We start from the raw sequence: 10,997 nt of genomic DNA on the forward strand, positions 1-10,997 counted from the left end.
ACACATACCGCCGACCCCCCCCCCCCTCTCTTTTAAGGTTAATAACTTCAAAGGCAGCCTTATCCTCACTTCCTCTGGGGCTCAGCTACTGGGAAAAGAATGTCCTGAGCATTAATTGAACCCAGAAAGCAGGCTGGGGGACATTGTTAGCATCTCCCAAATAGTCACAACCTGGTTTGGTCTCATGGCATCACCCACAACCACTGACACAGGGAGGCAAGTGTCAACGGCTGCCAACTCTGGGCTGTAAATTCCTGGAGATAGATTTTTTTTTTAATTTATATACTGCCTTCCCCGAAGGCTTAGGGCAGTTTACATGAAACGGGAACAATACAATGAACTCACTTTATAGTAATGTGGTAACAATAGTAACAATTACAACAATATAATGATAATAACAGACATAGTAGAATGGTAGAATCCTAGAAATATTGATTAAGTCGCGTTGAGGCCCAGTGGTGTGGGCAGATCTTTAATGATTTTCGTCGGAGGGAGGCTTGGGGGTCAGTGGGAAGCGGTGGTTCGGATTGACCTCAACCCAGTGCCAGGTGGAGGAGCTCCCTTTCGCAGGCTCTGCGGAATGGTTTGAATTCTGTCAGGGCCCTGATCTCCTCTTCCTCTTCCTCTTCCTCTTCCTCTTCCTCTTCCTCTTCCTCTTCCTCTTCCTCTTCCTCTTCCTCTTCCTCTTCCTCTTCCTCTTCCTCTTCCTCTTCCTCAATTGAAAGAGAGGCATCAAGACTCACCCCCAGGTTCCTGGAGGAATGGGCCACAGACAGCTCCGTTCCATCCCGGTTGGGGAGGCGTGCTTCCTCACTTGGACCTTTCCCGCCCAGCCACAGGAACGCCATCTTTGAAGGGTTGCGCTTCAAAGATGTTGAGAGTCAAGACCAGGGAACCTGGGGAGGGACATCAGAGGGATACAGTGTCATACAGACCATGCACCAAAGTGGCCATTTTCTCCAGGAAACTACTTTATGCAGCAGCCACAGGGAAAATCTTTCAGCTAGGCAACGGAAAATGCAATGGGAAAACTCTTATGGAATAAATCGTTAAAGAGGGGACCTGATAGCCCTCTTTAAGTATTTGAAAGGTTGTCACTTGGAGGAGGGCAGGATGCTGTTTCTGTTGGCTGCAGAGGAGAGGACACGCAGTAATGGGTTTAAACTTCAAGTACAACGATATAGGCTAGATATCAGGAAAACGTTTTTCACAGTCAGAGTAGTTCAGCAGTGGAATAGGCTGCCTAAGGAAGTGGTGAGCTCCCCCTCACTGGCAGTCTTCAAGCAAAGGCTGGATACACACTTTTCTTGGATGCTTTAGGATGCTTAGGGCTAATCCTGCATTGAGCAGGGGGTTGGACTAGATGGCCTGTATGGCCCCTTCCAACTCTACGATTCTATGATTCTATGATTCTATGTTGAGCAGTAAAATTTATAGGACGTGGAGACGTGAGCAGTAAACATCCCCGGTGCAACATTGTTTTGGGGACGATCTCAAAAATTTAGAAACCAACAGTTTGGACGCGTCAAGATCTTTAATTTGCCGTAAAAATGATTTGCCATTTAAAAAACTGATAATTTTTAAAAACAAAAACGCAAAAAAATGATTGCCGTTTTAATGCTTGATGTTTTCTTAGGCGCCTTGCGTGACACTCTGATTCACCCGGGAATCTCGTCCGGGGAACGGGGGATTCAGTTTCCTCAGAGAAGCTTCTCTTGCTGCATCAGAGGTTTGCTTCCTGATCTGGAGGGCCATTTCAGAAGCGGAAAAAAGAGGAAGAAGATGAAATGGCTACTTATCAACTTGGGCCCAGAGACAGATGAGACCCAGCCGTAATCCCCAAATAAATATGATTCTCTCGTCTGGTAATGAGAACATATGAGCAGGCACAATCCATCTCGCTCCTGGGCTGACTTCGTAGAAGTGGGCGAGATCTACTCTCTGACAGCGTTGAGGATAAATTGCACCATTAAAGAAGACAGTTCCCCTAGCTGTTGTGCAGTGCCGCGTCACCAGCCGGGCCAAATATTATCGATGGGTGCGTCTGGAGGCCAGGCTCAGCGGTGCAGATGAAAGATGGGAAAGCATATGGCTTCCAGTCCTGAGCTAAGGGGCCATCTGGGGGGTGCGGCCTATTCCGCACAGGGGAGAGGGTTATGAATGGCTCGGGGAAAGGGAAGGCTGCTATCTTGTTCTCCCGGCAGGAGCGGAAGAGGAAACCTTCCTCAGCTACACAAGGAGGACGTTCTGGTGGCAGCAGGGTATCTGGAGATAATCGGGATCAAATTATCCCAATTATCTCCCAAGGGAGATGATCAGAGGGGGAGTTGCCGGTGATTTCAGCCTGCTTGGAACTGAATTGGAGTCAAAGAGCCACGAGCCATGTGGGAGCGGCGGGGTGTAAGTCCAAATAAATAAATAAATAAATAAATAAATAAATGAATGAATGAATGAATGAATGAATGAATAAATAAATAAATAAATAAATAAATAAATAAATAAATAAATAAATAAATAAATAAATAAATAAAAAGAGGGCGAAAAAGAGTAGTTTTTTATATCCCACTTTTCAGTACCCAAAGGAGTCTCAAAGTGGCTTCCAATTTCCCTCCCCTGTTCTCCCAACAGGCACCCTGTGAGGTAAGTGGGGCTGAGAAGAGCCCTGACAGAACTGCTCTCTGAGAACAGCTGAAACAGGACTGGGACTAGCCCAGGTCACCCGGCTGGTTGCATGTGGAGGAGGAGGAGGAGTGGGGCATCAAACCCAGCTCTCCCAGATGACTGTGAGAGTCCAGTCGGTTGCTCCCCAATCAGCAGACTTGGTTGAAGAAAATCTCATCACTCAAGACTCCAACTAGAGTTGCCAACTCAAGGTTAGGGAGATACCTGGAGAATTTGGGGGTGGAGCCTAGGGTAGGAGGAATTTGGAAGGGTGGGGTATAATGCCACAGATTTCACCCTCTAAAGCAGCCAATTTGATGAGGTGGTTAGGAGTGCAGACTTCTAATCTGGCATGCCAGGTTTGATTCCCTGCTCCCCCACCTCCAGCCAGCTGGGTGACCTTGGGCTCACCACGGCACTGATAAAATTGTTCTGACCGAGCAGTAATCTCAGGGCTTTCTCTGCCCCACCTACCTCACAGGGTGTCTGTTGTGGGGAGAGGAAAGGGAAGGTGATTGGAAGCCGCTTTGAGACTCCTTCAGGTAGAGAAAAGCAGCATATAAGAACCAACTCTTTTTCTTCCTCCAGGGAAACTGATTTTGGTAGTCTGCAGATGAGCTGCAATTCCAGGGGATCCCCAGGTCCCACCTGGAGGCTGGTATCCTTGACCCTCAGTGGGGTGCAATGCAACAGATTCCCCCCCTCAAAAACACACATTTCCTCCAGGGGAACTGATCTGTGCCTGAGCTGCTATTCTGGGGGATCCCCAGGTCCCACCTGGAGGTTGGCATCCCTACTCACTCATGATACTCCTGTTTCAACTCGGGGGCCGCCTCTTCATTTTCAGGAAGCAGTCCAGTTGTTTACAAGCCTGGGAAAGTTGCTCCACAGCTGGAACGCAGCACTGAGATTTGCCTCCTCGTTCTTCCGTGATCGTCCGCTTGGTCCCCAGGGTCATTCCTGTGAGCTGATGGGCAATGTGACATTTCCTTCTGGCAGCTGGGAAGGTCACCCCGTCCCATTATCAGCCTGTCAGCCGGGAGCTGTCCGCTGATTCACCCCCCCCTTTCCTCCCCCACAGATGTGAAAACACTTAGCAGGGGAGGGAATATCTCCCAGAGTCTTTGGTTTAACCCGGTGGTTCTCAACCTTCCTAATGCCGCGACCCTTTAATACAGTTCCTCATGTTGTGGTGACCCCCAACCACAAATGTTCTTTCACAGAAATTAAATTGAAACTGACCCATGGCTTGAAGATCCCTTGTTCATGATTGTTTTTTCCAGGGTTTCTCAGTTCCGTTCTGCCTCTTGCCCCACCATGCCGATCTCTTTCTTTTCCACTGCTCCAGACAGATGAACACTTTATCTCGATCTACCCCGCAAGACTGTTGTGTGGATGCCCCCCCCCTGGCCAAGCTACTTGCTCTGCTGCGACCCCTGTGAAAGGGTTGTTCAATCCCCAAAGTTGTCCCGGCCCCCAGGTTGAGAACCACTGGTTTAACCCCTTAGTTCAAACTCATGGGCTGTTTAGAAATTACATTTGCCTTCCATTTTAGTGACTGGTTACTACTGGATTTATTTATTTAATTTATTTAGCTCACCGCTCCCGGAGGCCGGCTCATACCAGGTAACAAATAATCGTCTCCCAATAAAATCCTCAGTAAGTCAGATTTTATTTGCATTTTAGAAATCTATTTGTGCGATTGTCAGTCTATTGCGATCCGCTCTGAGTCTGCTGAGAAACCGTGGAATAAAAATCTGAATTATCAATAAATATTCCAAATACCATTCCTAGATCTTTGATTGGCCTACTTAATGGTTTGTTCCGGCGTTTCGCACCTAGTGACTGAAAAGGCTTGACTTTTCCCTCTCTCCGTGATGCTTTCCAGGAACCGGGGAAGAAAATGCGTTGCTTAAAAACAGCAATGTCATTTCACCCGCTCTTCAGTATTTAATGTTGCCGAATTTGGGAGCCATTACCGAAAACCATCGTCTTTAATGCCGGCGCTCCGTTGCAGTCAAAGCAAGGATGCGGAACCGTTCTGAAGGTTTCCGCTAAATGCTAATCAGCAAGCCTTCCCGTCTCAGATGAATGGGAAAGTAATGAAGGCCAAGTTCCCCTGACCCTTATTACCTGCCAAAGAATAGGAGCCAAAGAATAGGAGCTTCGTCGCAGCCCCTGGATGAGCCCATATGATTCTCTGAGCTAATTGAAAGTCCGCTCTCACTCACAGAAAGAAAGGCAATTTCCCTGCGCACCAAGTCACCAACTGGACAAATGGTTTGAAGAGTCAAACTGTATTCAGCCAGGTAATTGGGCTTTGAGGCTGAACATGCATATTGGGAGCAGGACCCAGGTATAACACAAGAGACCAGGAATCGCATGCTAGAAAGCCCCATATATTCAATCCATACACATTTGTTGGGACTTTTGCTCTTGGCTTGGCCCTGAGTCCCTCCAGAAACTTAGAGTAACAGAATGTTTTGAAAGTATGCAGTTATTAGTTATCTTTGTGGATGAGGCATAGATCCAGACAGCGCTTTGAGGTTTAAAAGAGAGAAATCTTTACTGGAAAAGATTATTTACAAAATATATCATATTCATCTGCTTCAGTTGCTTTACTGAAGCCGAATGCAAAAGTTTAAAGAGTAATTGCAACCTCCACCCCAAAAGCATGGGGTTGCCAACCTGCAGGTGAGGCCGGGAGATCTCCTGGAATTTCAGCTGATCTCCAGACATCAGTTCCTTTGAAAAAATTACTTGAGAAGATGGACTGTGTGGTATTATGGCCCCTCTCCAAGCCCTGCCCTCCCCAGAATCTGCCTCCAAAATCCCCAAGACTTTCCTCACCAGCAATTGGCAACTTTGTCACAAGTTCTACCCCCAATGTCCCATCCCAGAATTGGCGACCCTTCATGATAGACTCCACCCTCCTAAACAGACATTTTCTCGGGGGAAGGAATCTCTAACAGCTGGAGATCAGGTGTCATTCCAGGTGGTCTCCAGGCCCCATCTGGAGGTTGGCAGAGCCATTCCCTGGGGTGGGTTATGCTTTCCCAATGTGGTCTCCCTCACAGGGTTGTTGTGAGGAGGAAATGGAGACAGGAGAAGAATCTATTTTGCCTAGAGCTCCTTGGAGGAAATCCAGGATAGAAACGCATTCAAGGAATAAATCAATTCACAGAGGTGAAAACGGAGGCAGGTAATGACTGAAGAGATAATGATTTGCAGCCGGTTACATCCAATTGCTGTTATCTTCATATGAATGAACTGTTCCCAATTCAGTCCCTCAGACTGTAAAATATCAAATTATAACGACAGTAAAAAGAGCAATCTTCTTTTAAGGAGGCAAACGGTTTCGTTCCTTCTCTTCCTTAATGCCTTCATTTTGCAGGCCCCTTTCAAACAATGAACACCTCGCTTCAGATGGGATTTTAATGTCCTGGGATTTGCCAAGTCACTCGCGTTGTCCACAAACATCTGGACTGTTTCCCTATCGACTAAAAAGCCCTGAGGTTTATTATCTGCATAGTACAAAGAAGGGACGTTTGTTCCCGGAACAGTATCTTTATTATTTGTTTATTTAATTCATTTGTACCCCGCTTTTCTTCCCGATGGAGAGCCACAGTGGCTTACATCATTCAACTCAATTTGATCCTCACGACAACTCTGTGCGTTTGGTTAGGCCGAAAGGGCGTGATGGGCAGAAGGCTACCCAGCCAGCCTCCATCGCAGGAAGGAGGATTAGAACTCAGGTCTCCCAGATGCTAGACCAAAGCTCTGAAGCACTGCAGCTTCGCTCAACCACTGAAACATCGTGATGGTTGTTTATAGGGTTTTCAGAACATGAAAAGAACAGCCACAGCAGTCCCCTGTATTCAAAAGTTGGGGGGAATTGCCCTGGATTGGGACCATGGGACGGATGGAGGGATGTCTGTTTGGGTAGACAAGAACTCTGACCTGGCCAGCCCTGGCTAGATCAGTCTTGTCAGATTTCAGAAGCTAAAGTTGGTCCTTGCTGTTATATGGAAGGTTGAACTCCAAGGAATATGAGGGTCTGGACATGGAGACAGGTCTCTTGCCTTGGACATCTTTTAGTAGAGATGGCCAAACTGTGGCTCGCCAGAAGTCCATGGACTACAAGGACCATGAGCCCCACCAGAATGCTGCTGGCTGGGGCTCATGGGAATTGTAGTCCATGGACATCTGGAGAGCCACAGTTCGGCCACCCCTGTCCTACATGTCACCGTAAACTATAGCAGCTGAACAATTCTTCTTTTCTACAAAGCTGGTTTAATGGCAGATGATTAATGCTCCCCTAGGGCAGGGGTAGTCAACCTGTGGTCCTCCAGATGTCCATGGACTACAATTCCCATGAGCCCCTGCCAGCAAACGCTGGCAGGGGCTCATGGGAATGGTAGTCCATGGACATCTGGAGGACCACAGGTTGACTACCCATGCCCTAGGGCTTTATTCTCTTGCCTAAGTCTCATCAAAAACCATTAGATCTAATTGACCAACTCTTTGCTTAAACTTTGCAAAGCATTTAAGCAGATATTACCGTGATCAATGGCTTTTAGCCAAAGGGAGAGTCTGATGCTTGTTCATCAAGAGCATCGATGACTCTCCCCCTGAGCTTCCAGAAGTTCTCCATCATCGTAAAAATAGTGCCAATCATGGAACAAGCTCTATAGGAGCAACGGATCGGCAATTACCGGCATTGTGCAGAAATCGCGCCTAAGAGTCTCCTGAGATTTCTATCTCACTAGGTTCGTTAAAACCTATTGTCTCATTCACAAAATGCTTTCTGCTAGGCCCTCGGACTTTCAAAATGTGACGCTCACCAGAGGAGCCCAGGATCCCGAAATTCTGTCTTTGCAGTAGAAAACTTACCCATTGATTGCAAAAGAGCCCTTAATGTTATCTATTGATCCAGAATCACATAAGCCTAGAGTGGGGAGGAGCCAGCCAGGCCATCCAGGCCCACCCCCTGCTCAATGCAGGATCAGCCTCAAATGTCCAGGAGAAGGATCTGTCCGGCCGCTGCTTGAAGACCACCAGGAAGGGGAAGCTCCCCACCACTGCTGAACTACTCGGACTGTGAATTCCCCCCCCTGGTATCTAGACAATATGAAACTCAAATACTTTGGCCACCTCATGAGAAGGAAGGACTCCCTGGAGAAGAGCCTAATGCTGGGAGCGATTGAGGGCAAAAGAAGAAGGGGACGACAGAGAATGAGGTGGCTGGATGGAGTCACTGAAGCAGTCGGTGCAAACTTAAATGGACTCCGGGGAATGGTAGAGGACAGGAAGGCCTGGAGGATCATTGTCCATGGGGTCGCGATGGGTCGGACAATACAGATCTATATGTAGTTTAAAGCCATTCCTACAGGTCTGTCTATCTATCTATCTATCTATCTATCTATCTATCTATCTATCTATCTATCTATCTATCTATCTATCTATCTATCTATCTATCTATCTATCTATCTATCTATCTATCTATCTATCTATCTATCTATCTATCTATCTATCTATCTAACTTTAAGACTCCTTCAGGTAGAGAAAAGCGGCATATAAGAACCAACTCTTCTTCTTCTTCAGTAATCTCAGGGCTCTCTCAGCCTCACCTCCCTCACAGGGTGCCTGTTGTGGGGAGAGGAAAGGGAAGGCGACTGTAAGCCCCTTTGAGCCTCCTTCAGGTAGAGAAAAGCGGCATACAAGAACCAACTCTTCTTCTTCTTCTATTAAAGCTGGAACCTTGGTCTTATTCTTTTATCTTAACTAAAACAAAGGGGTCATTGCAAGGATGAAATGGACAGGAGGGGAGAGCAAGCAAGACCCTTCCGCTCCTTGGAGCAGAGAGAAGGAGATGAAACCAAGAACAGAAGCTGCAGTTCCCATGTTGCAGTGCAATCCCCATGATGCAGGGTGAAGCCTATGCAGTGCTGATTGGATCTGCTCCTCAGAAGTGGCTACCCACTTTGCACCGGTGAGTGTGCATGAAACCTTACACCTTGATTAAAACTTTGTTGCTCTTAAATGTGTCACTGGGCCCAGAATTTAGTACCAACACGACTACCCACCTTTATCTTTGTTTTCCGAGTTTCTGCACGATGGTGGGTGGATTAGATAACAGGATGCCAATATCCTGGATGGCCTCTTGGTGGCAGGCAAATACAACTGATAGTAATCCTATAGCTGCATCCTTCAAAGCTCCTCTAGGTCAAATCTCCTGTTTAGGGAGGGTTGCCACCCCTGTGTCGGGAAAAACCTGGAGATTTTGGGCGTGGAGCCAGGAGTGGGACCTCAGTGGGGTATAATGCTATGGAGTTGTCCCTCCAAAGCAGCTGATTTCTCCAGGGGAACCGTGGCCTGGAGATGCAGTAAAATTCCAGATGCAGACTCCGATCCCACTTGGAGATTGGCACCCATGCAGTGGGAAGCAATTCTGGCATTCCTACAGAGGGGTCAGTGCAAAAGTCGGATTCATACCCTGACATGCAGCCCCTGGGAAGTTTGGATGTGGTCTCCAAGGCGCCAGATGTATGGGAGTGATGCTCAGGAATGCCAACCTCCAGGTGGTGGCTGGAGCTGTCCTGGGATTACGACTGATCCCCAGAAGACACAGGTCAGTTCCCCTGGAGTAAGTGGCTACTTTGGGGGGGGGTTAAACTCAATAGCAGGAGTAGCCAAACTGTGGTGCTCCAGATGTCCATGGACTACAAGTCCCATGAGCCCCTGCCAGCTGGCAGGGGCTCATGGGACGTAGTTCATGGACATCTGGAGCACCACAGCTAGGCCACAACTGCTGTATGGCATTGTGTCCTATAGAACAGGGGTAGTCAACCTGTGGTCCTCCAGATGTCCATGGACTACAATTCCCATGAGCCCCTGCCAGCATTTGTCCATGGACATCTGGAGGACCACAGGTTGACTATCCCTGCTATGGAAGGCCTTCCCCTCCCTAGGCTCCAACCCCTCAAATATCCAGGAATTTCCCAATTTGGAGTAAGCACCCTTACAAGAAGCTGAGACCTCAGGGAGCTAACAGGGCAGGGATCCAGGCACTTGGGAAGGAAAGAACGGGAAAGGAAGTGGGAATTCCCATACAACCAGCTTTCTCTGTCCTCTGATTTCCATAGGAATTCCCACCATCTCTAGTCACGATTTCCCCCCTTATGCCTGGAACTCGGAACAGCACAGATGAGAAGCATGAAACTAGGATTGTCTTCTGGGGGAGGGGGATTTCCTAGAAATTTGAGAGCACAACCATAGGGGGCAGCATTTTGGGGAGAGGAAAGATGCCCCCAGGGGTTGGAGATATAAAGAATTATATTAAGACTGACCAGGAGGAGAAAAAAGGTCCGTCTCTGGGGAATGACTCATAAGCTATTGACGTTTCTGTCTACGAAAGAACGGCAGACAATTATGCTTCTGCGGTTCTTGTAGGGGACAAGATTTCACTTCTACCTCCCAAGCAACCGTTTCCCATAAAGAACTTGTAGGGTGATTTGTTGCCTTGGGGATAAAAGTCTATTCTGGCTGTCTACCTTAATTTGCAAACATCAGCAGTGCCAATTTTTCACAGTTTGGAGATAAACATCTCCTTAGCGATGGGCTTCCTGGTGGCAACTGGTCATCCAGTGGGTGATCAAGCTGCTGGACTTGATGGAACTGTAATCTGATCCAGCAGGGCTCTTCCTAAGAACACAAGAACATAAGAGTCCTTCTGCATCAGAGCAGTGGTCCATCTAGTCTAGCATCCTGCCTCACACCTTCCTCTGGAGGTCCAATAAAAAGACAGAGGCTGAGACCTTCTCCTGATAAGAACTCCAGAAGAGCCATGCTGAATCAGTTCCACCAGTCCATCTAGTCCAGCATCTTGCCTCACACAGTGGTCAAAAGATAATTTGGTGGCTTGGGTTTGATTCCCTGCTCCCCCACATGCGACCAGCTGGGTGACCTTGGGCTGGACACAGCACTGTTCTGACTGAGCTCAGGAATGAGTCCTAATTCCTACAACAAGACCTCCTAAACCATGGCGACAGTCCTTTCTGCCATGAAGGCAGGAGGAATCTGTCCGGCGGATATTTATTCTTGAGAGCATCATTCTTGTTCACGAGAAAAGAGGCAGCAACGAAACGAAATTGCATCATTGGGAATAAGAAGCACAGCCCCCTCCCAGGCTGGAGTGAGAATCCATCAGTGGAGCCAAGGGACAGAAATCTTGAACCATTTCCCTTTCTTCATTGTCAGCCTTCAGCTTCCTGACATATCGGCTGACCTGCTTGCTTGTTTACTTACTTCATTTATACCCCAATTTTCTCTCCAGG

The sequence above is a fragment of the Paroedura picta genome, chromosome 10 (genome assembly GCF_049243985.1).
Source record: "Paroedura picta isolate Pp20150507F chromosome 10, Ppicta_v3.0, whole genome shotgun sequence".
Lineage (NCBI taxonomy): Eukaryota > Metazoa > Chordata > Lepidosauria > Squamata > Gekkonidae > Paroedura > Paroedura picta.